Source organism: Zea mays, chromosome 8 (genome assembly GCF_902167145.1).
Source record: "Zea mays cultivar B73 chromosome 8, Zm-B73-REFERENCE-NAM-5.0, whole genome shotgun sequence".
Classification (NCBI taxonomy): Eukaryota; Viridiplantae; Streptophyta; class Magnoliopsida; order Poales; family Poaceae; genus Zea; species Zea mays.
This window is the reverse complement of record NC_050103.1, coordinates 55,752,960-55,764,022: the sequence shown is the minus strand read 5'-3', so window position 1 is coordinate 55,764,022 and position 11,063 is coordinate 55,752,960. Positions and strand designations below refer to the sequence as shown.

The 11,063-nt window shown below is 41.2% G+C and overlaps 1 long non-coding RNA gene across 2 annotated transcripts; it reads right to left on the bottom strand.

Annotated features, from left to right (window-relative positions):
• Window positions 1-374: 374 nt before the first annotated feature.
• Window positions 375-4,974, bottom strand: LOC103635213 (uncharacterized). 2 transcript variants are annotated; one of them, XR_557227.4, is made up of 3 exons: window positions 4,536-4,974; window positions 1,460-1,560; window positions 375-733 (listed from the first exon to the last, which is right to left on the bottom strand). It is a non-coding gene; the product is annotated as an uncharacterized lncRNA (long non-coding RNA). The 2 variants fall into 2 exon arrangements; XR_002264684.3 differs by having other exon boundaries at window positions 1,338-4,379; window positions 4,536-4,972.
• Between the last annotated feature and the right edge of the window lie 6,089 nt (window positions 4,975-11,063).

The following is an 11,063-nucleotide window of genomic DNA, read 5'->3' as shown; positions in this document are numbered from 1 at the left end:
ATGACATCTCCATGACGAAAATCGCTTCGTCACCTATCATGCGTGGCATTACATGTTCTATGACGATTAATGTTTTTCCATCATAAATTTAGTGACATATGTTTCATCGTCATTGTTTTGTGACACACTTTTTTCGTCATTAAACATCTCAAAAAACAAAACAACATACCCCCACATAATATAGAAAACGTCACAAAATTAAACACTAACATGACATGGCATGACTTGGATCTTACGTGTCATTCAAGTTATGACAATTTTTTCATCACAAAACATTTGGCCCAACCAAGGCCATTTTACTTTTTAACTATCAGCATTATCAATATAGCACATGAATCACAACCCATTATAATTAAACAACAATGATTGATCATCACATATACTTAGCAACGTATTATCATAGATATCATTCATCAAAAACCAAATCTTGGAGCTACAATACCAACATTTAGCATCACCACCATTGCAGTTTCTCTTTGTTGCAGCTACAAGAACAACATTTTGAAAAAAAAAATTGATGAAGCAAATACTTGAGCAACTCTTGGAGCTACAAGACCAACATTTCTACTTCTACGCATGTAGCATCACCACCATTCCCGCTTCTCTTTATTGCAGCTACAAGAACATTTTGAAGATATCTTGATGAAGCCAATACTTGAGCAATTGCTTCTATAGAGGTCTTAGATTCTTTCCCTTCTATTCTAGTCTCAGTCACAAGTGCTTCCATTGTATCCTATCAACAAGAATGTATAAAAATAAGACAAGAGATATGGATAAAACGAAACCAAAACAAACATTAGCATACCAGAATGCATAAAGTTATCTCTAATATACAAACAATTACACACTTCACATTTTGGATGTCAAGACCTTGTGTAGCTTGCAGCATAATTCTATTTTGAATTGAGTTAGCAATGTGAATAGGTGTAGTTGATCACCGCTGTCTTTGAAAAAGTAAGGAACAAAAACAGTCATAACATCATAGAATATTCATTATGGGAATACTAACTAGTAACCAAAACCCTAATGATTTGTATGATTATGTTTCCTCAATTAGTAAAGAAAAATGGTATAAAATAAGCAAGTAACCATCAAATCACATTTAGAATGCAGCAAAACCAAGATATATGTGTAACCCTTGAAGAGGCAGAGAAATGGGGTAGTCTGCATCTAACTAGAACAGTAGGCGGGTGTTGCTTGCCTCACCAGGGCTCTAGCATTTTGTATTATAACACAGTGACCAAGTAATAAAATATGACACAAAAGGTTATATCAAAGGTGAAACAATATAGAGAGCGGTTACAGTACGACTGATTAGATCAAAATGTGCTTCTTACCCACACTGAAGTGTATTGGCAGTTCGGGTACCTGACAAGGAAACAGGTTTGCAAATGTGCATCCATTCACCTTTCATTACTCACAAACCGAGGTAGGAAGATGAGGGAGCAAATGAGCCTACAATTCTGTGGAGTCAAAAGAAGTTGAAGCTGGCATCGTAGGCGGCGTCGAGGAGGTACTGCAAGCATGCCACCCCGCTCTGCTATCCCATCGCCATTGTCCCTGCAAGAATTACACACCTGAGATACCTCAAAAAGTGTTGCTCAGCACATGATCGATCTGATCCGTTGAGCTAAGAACACCACTTGCCCCTCCCTCCTCAGTGTCCTGCCTAGCTGCCATCACCATCGCTCTAGAAAGCAGCCACTTGAAATTATATAGAAATTTGATATGAATCAGTCTAGTCTTTTAGAACAAACGTAGGGATAGATAGAAAGAAAAACCTCATGCATTCCAAGCATCGAGAAAAGAAGAAAGCCATACTGTTGAAATGTTCCTTTTTTTATTTTCTTTTACTTCCTGTTGTGAACTGTAACACAAGAGTCTCATTTGAACTAATGACATTTTGGATCTTCTGCTCTATTCCATTTGTCTTTGATGTGATGAACTGTCCTTTTTGTCAAGAATAAAGAAAGACAAATAACCAAATATCAGTTAAACTACTTTTAGCTCTAAAAATCTATAACTTTTTTAGGATGGAGCTTTGCATTTATATATGGTTGGTCAGAACAATGGCTATGCCAGAAACACCAGCTGACCAGCAATAGCAAGCTGACCAGCAATAGCAAGCAATGATTTCAAGTCGTCCGATTAATCATGATTATCGGGCTAGTCGCCTGTTTGTGTTCGATTAGGTAGATGACTCAACTAGATAGGCTGGTCAATCTAGTTGTCCTACTAATCGCCGATTAGGGCGACTAATCATCCGCTTAGTGTTTCCTGGTTGCCCGGCTAGGGTTTTGGTATTGTGCCATTTTCACCCGGCTAGGGTTTCGTTATTGGGTCATTTTTAGCCCATCTACAGTATCATTTAGTCTGGCCTCTCCTCTCCTCTCCTCTGCCAATACCTAGTCGCCCAGCCACCAAAACCAGGGTACACCTCCTCTCTTGCCTGACCTCCAGCCTTCAGACCTGGCCTACTGCAGTATAGAAGACCAGCACCGGTGGTGGCTGTGACATATGACAGAGCACCGGCGGCGACTATGACAGACTACTGGCTTCTCCACTCTCCTGCATACAAGCACCATTGATGAGTTGAGTTGGTCATCTAAAGGTTCCTCCTGCTCCCCCTTCTCTGTATCTGTGCCAGTGACCAGTGCCGAACTAGTGGATAGTTTTTGGCTTACTTCTCTACTCCTAAGCCATTGCTAGGTAGTGCCTTGCTCCTATGTCTATGTTTGCAATCTACAGAGTTTAAAGCAATATGTTATTTTGTTTATCCTAGCTATTTGTTCTAATTTATATAATGTGTGTGTGTATTAGAACATAATCTAAATGGTCTAGGACGACCAGGGACCGACTAGGGGTCGACTAAATGCCCTAGTCATCGCCTAATCACGACTAGTCGCCTAGTCGGTCCCATGGTTTGAACAGGCGACCAAGCAACTTGAAATCATTGATAGCAAGTCTATGGGATCGATTTGGCATATTCCTACTTGCAACAACTGTGGATTCCAGGGCAATCACGCTGGCAAAAGTAGAAGTCGGTTTGTCCTAGAAGTGATATAATAACATAAATAAGGCTCACAATTGACTCTTCGTCACCTTCACCATAGTGCAAACATGTAAATATGATTCTGATTGTAAACATAAATGATTCTAATTGTAATAACATAAATAATTCTGATTGTATAATAACATGAAAACATGGCATGTTCGATTGTGATTAACAGAACAAGCTTCCAAACATGTAAATGATTCTGATTGTAAACATGGCATAATAACATTAATGATTCTATTTGTAAACATGGCAAGTTAGATTAACGGAGCAAGCTTCCAAACATGTAAAAAATGTAAATAGACATAATCAATATCATCACAATGTGGAATAAGCTCATGAGTTCTAGTTAGGGATATTAGTAAAATTGGAATGTCTTCCGATAGTGTTAGAATCCTCTAAAAAACTTTCAATAAGTCATCAGATATATAACTCCTTATAATGTGTGTCAGGGGCTAGGGCATGTGTGGCCTGCTCCTCACCCCACACTACCTATAATTTATACCTTTCTTGAACTAGCTACCTGTTGTAGTTATCAATATACCAAAAACAAATCTGAATTAGTTGACATTTCACCACGTTACTAGATACTATACTCGTGAAAACATGGTTCTGCAATAAGGTCTAACTATGAATTCCTAAGAAAACTGGAGAATGGAGATTATAGTGCATATTACATGGAAAATGGCCATAACAATGAGTCAACATTAAATAGAACATGAGATATTCGAACTCATCAAACTTCACCATTCTAACTCAGGATATATTCTACCAGCATCAACACTGCTTACGAAGACCAAGAGAACATCAGGACCTATATTACCTCAAGTTATTATATGAATAAATTTAACAGAACCTGTTAATGGAAAATGCAGAGCTGATCATGGCAGCTAACAAAATAAATGCAAAACTTATATTAAGAGAGGAAATAAATGCACAAAAATAAATGGTCAAGCAGCTTACATAGTGTTAATCTAAGTTAAAATTAAATGGTAAAGTAGCTTATAGAGTGTTTTTAGAGACAAAAAATATGGCATTAGATCTAAGCTAAAATTGACAAATTGTTAATGTAATAAGACAGGGAACCAGAAAACCTTACGCAATAGCAAACCTCAATTAGTAAAAATGAGTGAGATACTCTAGATTTCATTGTCATATAACCCCCTCAATTAGTAGCATGATGAGGACGTTTTCATTGAATTTCCAATGATGCTGATAGCTTACCACTTGACATAGCATGCTCATCATACTTCTCACTCTGAACAAACCAAGTTTCAAGCTAGTAATGGTTAGTTTGACTCATCGCAGAAACCAGAGAGTTAGCCTGCATAGATTTGTTAAAAGAAAATAAGGATTTAGATCCCTTCTCTATTATATGATAATACTGCTAGTCTATGAACTCAGTCTCTCTGACTCTCTCGAATATGCACCATGGATCATCACAGATAGCAGATTAGCAGAACAGAAGATAGTGAGATACCTTCATACTGGCATGTGAGCCACGGATGCGATGGCCATGCACCAGCGAGATGTGGCGGTCCTAGCAACACAGTCCATGTGTGGCGGCTCTGCTCTGGCGAGATGTGGCGGCCCTGTCCTGGCGGCTAGCAGGCTGTGATTGCGGATGGGGGACGGCGAAGGATGCAGTAGGGTGGGTGGCGGCGGGCCGCCGCCGGATCTGCGAGTGGGCGTGGTGTGTCCGTCTGGGTGTGACATATGTGGTGGCCCTAGGGAGCAGGATGTGGCAGCCCTGTCGAGTTGCAACCGCTGATCGGTGGAGGCGGCGGATGTGATGGGCAGCCGATCAGTGGCGGCGGCGGATGTGATGGGCAGCCGATCAGTGGCGGCGGCGGATGGTTGGGAACTTGGGAGGGATCGATGGTGACGGTGTGAGGACGTGGTCTGGGAGTTCTCTAGAGAGTTGAACAATGAAACATTTCTGTAATATAAAATGTCTTGAGTTTGAATATTTTAATAAACATTTTCCTTTTTTATGAACACATTTTTCACTTTTTTTTTCTTGTGGACACAATTTTTATCATGGTGTGATTGCCATTTAAATATTATGATCATACATATAGAGATACTTTTCGATTAATAACTAAAATGGCCATTTTAAACTATTACTTATTTGTATGACGATATAGGATTGTCATATATTTATGATATTTATTGCTACGACCTTGTGATAACAAGATGTTCGTCATGATACGGTGAATAGCTAGTGTTACGACGTTTTCTCAATGCTATTAGCGACGTTAGACTCAATTCATCATAATTTTATCTTGCCACAAAAAATACGTCACAAAACAAAATGATCAATGACGAAAATATCCATTGTCATGGCATATTCGTCACAAAAGGCCACATGTGTTGTAGTGTCTAGTGGGTCAAGTTGGGTGCTTGACAGTGGATGTACAAATCACATGACCGGGGAGAAAGACATGTTTCATTCATTGCAACTAACTCAAGAAGCACAAGAAATTGTGTTTGGAGATAGTGGCAAGAGTAAGGTGATTGGTATTGGTAAAATTCCTATCTCTGACCAATAATCACTTTCAAATGTTTTATTGGTAGATTCTTTAAGCTATAATTTGTTGTCCGTTTCACAACTTTGTGGAATGGGTTATAATTGTTTATTTTCTGATGTGGATGTGAAGATCCTTAGAAGGGAGGACTCCTCAGTTGCCTTTACTGGTCGCTTGAAGGGCAAGCTTTATCTTGTTGATTTCACAACAAGTAAAGTGACGCCTGGGACTTGTTTAGTGGCAAAGTCCGACAAGGGTTGGCTATGGCATCGCCGGCTAGCCCATGTCGGTATGAGGAATTTAGCCAACATAGGGTTGTATTTGAGAAACATAGGGTTTGTGGCGCATGCCAAGCAGGAAAGCAACATGGAGTCCCGCATCAATCAAAGAATGTGGTCACAACAAAGAGGCCATTGGAGCTTCTTCACATGGACCTCTTCGGACCTGTGGCCTACATTAGCATTGGTGGTAGTAAGTATGGTTTAGTCATTGTTGATGATTTTTCTCGATTCACCTGGGTTTTCTTTTTGAGTGATAAAGGTGAAACTCAAGAAATATTGAAGAAATTCATGAGGAGAGCTCAAAATGAATTTGAGCTCAAAATCAAGAAAGTGAGAAGTGATAATGGGACGGAATTTAAGAACACAGGTGTCGAAGAATTCTTAGGAGAGGAGGGAATCAAACATGAGTTCTCGGTGCCTTACACTCCACAACAAAATGGTGTTGTGGAAAGAAAGAACCAAACTCTTATTGAAGCTGCAAGAACCATGTTGGATGAGTACAAGACACCTGACAACTTTTGGGCAGAGGCGGTCAACACCGCCTGTCATGCAATCAACTGTCTCTATCTTCATAAGATCTACAAAAAGACTGCTTATGAGCTTCTCACTGGTAACAAACCTAAAGTTGATTATTTTAGAGTATTTGGTTGTAAATGTTTTATTCTTAACAAGAAAGTCAAGAGCTCAAAGTTTGCTCCTAGAGTGGACGAGGGCTTCTTGCTTGGTTATGCATCAAATGCGCATGGATATCGTGTTTTCAACAATACCACCGGTCTTGTTGAAATAGCGATAGACGTGACATTTGATGAGTCTAATGGCTCGCAAGGGCATGTTTCTAATGACACTGCAGGAAATGAAGAACTACCTTGTGAGGCCATAAAGAAACTTGCAATAGGTGAGGTGAGACCTCAAGAAAAGGATGATGAGGAAGGAACCTTATGGATCACCAATGAGGTTGTTGATGTGGGTGCAAGGGTGGTGAGTGACAAAGTCTCCACCCAAGCAAACCCATCAACCTCAAGTCATCCAAGCCATGAAGAAAATCATCAAAGGATGCCAACAGTGGTAGAAGATGAACACGAAAGTATTGATGGTGAAGTGCCTCTTGATGAAGTGAATGATGAGGAGGAGCAAATACAAAGACAACCATCAGTGCCTCATCCTAGAGTCCATCAAACAATTCAAAGGGATCATCCGGTGGACAACATTCTGGGTAGCATCAGGAGAGGGGTAACAACTCGATCTCGTTTAGCTAATTTTTGTGAATTTTACTCGTTTGTTTCCTCTCTTGAGCCACTTAAGGTTGAAGAAGCATTGGGTGATCCGGATTGGATAATTGCCATGCAAGAGGAGTTGAACAACTTCACCCGGAATGAAGTCTGGTCCTTAGTCCAAAGACCCAAACAAAATGTGATTGGGACTAAATGGGTCTTTAGGAACAAACAAGATGAACATGGCGTGGTTACAAGAAACAAGGCACGGTTGGTTGCCCAAGGCTATACTCAAGTGGAAGGACTTGATTTTGGTGAAACATATGCGCCGGTAGCAAGGTTAGAATCAATTAGAATATTAATTGCCTATGCTACTAACCATGATTTCAAGCTATATCAAATGGATGTCAAGAGCGCATTTCTAAATGGACCACTACAAGAGAGAGTATATGTGGAGCAACCACCGGGTTTTGAAGATCCAAAGAAGCCAAATCATGTTTATCTACTTCACAAGGCACTCTATGGGCTTAAACAAGCCCCTAAAGCTTGGTATGACTGTCTTAAAGATTTTTTAATTAAGAATGGGTTTACAATAGGAAAAGCTGACTCTACTTTATTTACTCGAAAAGTTGACAACGAATTATTTGTGTGCCAAATATATGTTGATGACATTATATTTGGTAGTACTAATGAAAAATTTTGTGAAGAGTTTAGCAAAGTAATGACGAACAGGTTTGAGATGTCTATGATGGGCGAGCTTAAATACTTCCTGGGATTTCAAGTCAAACAACTCAAGGAAGGTACTTTTCTATGCCAAACCAAATATACACAAGATATGCTCAAGAAGTTTGGCATGGAAAAAGCAAAACACGCCAAGACTCCAATGTCATCAAATGGACATCTCGACCTAAATGAGGAAGGTAAACCTGTAGATCAAAAATTATATAGATCAATGATAGGATCACTGCTTTACTTATGTGCATCTAGACCTGATATAATGTTGAGTGTTTGCATGTGTGCCCGTTTTCAAGCAAATCCTAAAGATTGCCATCTTGTAGCCGTTAAGAGAATTCTAAGATACTTAGTCCACACCCAAAACCTAGGATTATGGTATCCCAAAGGCTCCCTTTTCGATTTGCTTGGCTACTCTGACTCAGATTATGTCGGTTGCAAAGTTGATCGAAAAAGCACTATTGGGACTTGCCAATTCCTTGGGCGGTCCTTAGTGTCATGGAGTTCCAAGAAACAAAATTGTGTTGCACTTTCCACTGTAGAAGCTGAGTACATAGCAGCTGGGGCATGTTGTGCACAGTTGTTATGGATGAAGCAAACCCTTAGAGATTTTGGTTGTGAGTTTAACAAAATTCCACTTTTGTGTGACAATGAGGGTGCCATAAAACTTGCAAACAATCCGGTGCAACACTCTAGAACTAAACATATTGACATCAGACACCATTTCTTGAGAGACCACGAAGCCAAAGGAGATATCGAACTGTTTCATGTGAGCACAGAAAACCAACTAGCCGATATCTTCACTAAACCCCTTGATGAGACTAGGTTTTGTTTTCTTAGGAGTGAGCTAAATATCTTGGATTCTCGAAACGTGACTTAATAACTAAAATTTTGATCAAATTTGATGGATGAAAATTGATTGTTTGAGCAATATGAAATGAGAAATAACATTTTTATCATTAAAATATCTCATGTCATATTTGCTAAGTGCTATTATAGCCCTTCTGGGCAATATCTGGAAACTGGTTGAGTAAACCGGGTGAGTAGGCCACTCAACCGGTTTTCCCCTGGTGGAAACCTGTTGAACCGGTATAAAAACCGGTTGAACCGGTTTTGGCCTTCGCGCCGTCAGTCTGCGCTGACAGCTGCGCAGTCTGTGCTGTCAGTTTTTGCAGTCTGTGCTGTCAGACTGCCAGAATTTTCGCGCAGTCAACACCTTTTTCTGCGCGCTTTTAGTGCGCAGTTTGACCAGAAACCGGTTGAACCGGTTTTTGAACCGGTTGAACCGGTTTTCTGTATTCTGGCGGCCGACTCCCCCCTTTATTTCTCTCCCTCTCTCCTCTTCCCTTCTTCTCAGTTTCATTTTCCAGCCGCCGCCGCCCACTCTTCCTCCTCTCTCTCCTTCACACTCCACTCCAAAAACTCACTTGTGCCCTCTCATCTTTGGAAGAGTTGTTGGAGATCCGTTCATCCCGGCGTTCTCCATCATCTTCCTCAATCTCGTTGGGATTTCTTGACCAAATCTCCGGATCGAGGTATTGCCCTTTTACATTTCCGTGTACTCGATCCTACGCGTTCTTGATTATCTAATGTATCATTCGTTGGGTACATTTTAGTTTAAGTACTTGCAACACTTAGATTATCTTCATTTGTCACGAACATTGTTAGAGTTTAGCGATTTGATATTGTTCGTTGTAGTTGAACCGCTCATATGAACGGTTGAAGTGCATGCTCAATATCTTATGCGTTTCTACTCAAACACGTTTGATCCTTGCTCATCATAGGTTCTATTTTTGTTTCTTAGAATGGTGCGTCGGAGGAACCCGTCCATGGTTGAATCCGACTCCTCGGATGACCAGGAAATCCATGGAGATACTCCCCCACGCTCTCGATCCAAGCGCGGGCGAGGAAGCGGAAATGTTATGCAAGGTGCTGAGGCCTTCGTCCTACAAGCCGCCTCAGCTTCCCATATTCAACGGACATTCAGACCCGAAGCAGTTTTTGATGAGCTACGAAGCAACAGTATCTTCGTATGGTGGCAATACTGCAGTCATGGCAAAATCTTTTGTTATGGTTGTCAGGAGTGTTGCTCAAACCTGGTATTCCTCCCTTCGACCAGGAACGATCACTTCATGGCAAAAGCTGAAGGACATGTTGCTAACCAGCTTCCAAGGGTTTCAGACGAAGCCGGTCACTGCTCAAGCTCTATTCCAGTGCACCCAGGATCACGAAGAATACCTTCAGGCGTATGTCCGGAGGTTCTTGGGTTTGAGAGCACAGGCACCAACAGTGCCCAACGAAATTGTCATTGAGTCCATGATCAAGGGACTTCGGCCAGGACCTTCAGCTCAGTACTTTGCTAGGAAGCCTCCTCAAACTTTGGAGAAGCTGCTCCAGAAGATGGACGAGTATATTCGTGCCGACAATGATTTTCGTCAAAGAAGGGAGGAGGCTTTCAGGTTTTCCGAAATGACCAGGGGCTTCGGAGGAAGATTTTATCCGAGGTACGTTAGGTCAATTCACAACTCTACTCAAAATGATGATAAGGCGAGTCAGCAGCAAAGGCCGCAGTGCTCCTCACAGGCTTCGGGGCAACAGCAAAGCTCCTTCCGGCCGCCAGCTCCAAGAGGCAGAGGCGCCAGGGGCTTCGGCGGAAGATTTGGAGATCAACCAAGGAGAATATTTTGCTTGTTCTGTGGTGAAAACAAGGGCCATACCACCAGGATGTGCCATGTTACCATCCAGAAGCAAAAGGAGATAGCCGAAGCTGCAGCACAACAGGGTCAGCCGAAGCAGATCATGCACACTGCTTCGTATCATTCGCCTTATATCCCAGAATATGTAGGCAATCACCCTGCAGTTTCTGTTGCTTCGGTGAGTCAACCTCAAGATTCCTGGCAACAGCCTCCGCCTCCACCACCGATGCAACAAGGCCAGCAGCCAGAAGGGGGCCAATATGCTCAACAACAAAGGGACTTCAGAGAACAGTCCGAAGCTCGCACAGTCAATAGCACTGTGCCAGAGTCGAAGCACATTTATTGACAAATATCCTACCTTGATAGTAGTCTTTGCCATTCAGTTTTATTTTCTATGTAATAAAGGACACTTTTTAAATCTCATATAATAGTTTCATTGTTTGCTACAAGGAAAATATATCTTCCCCACAGGCTTAAGTTGTCGAAGCTTAAAGATTTGCGATAGCAAGGAGGACCTTCGAATTATCAAAAATTTATTTTAAAAGGCACGGTATGAATTC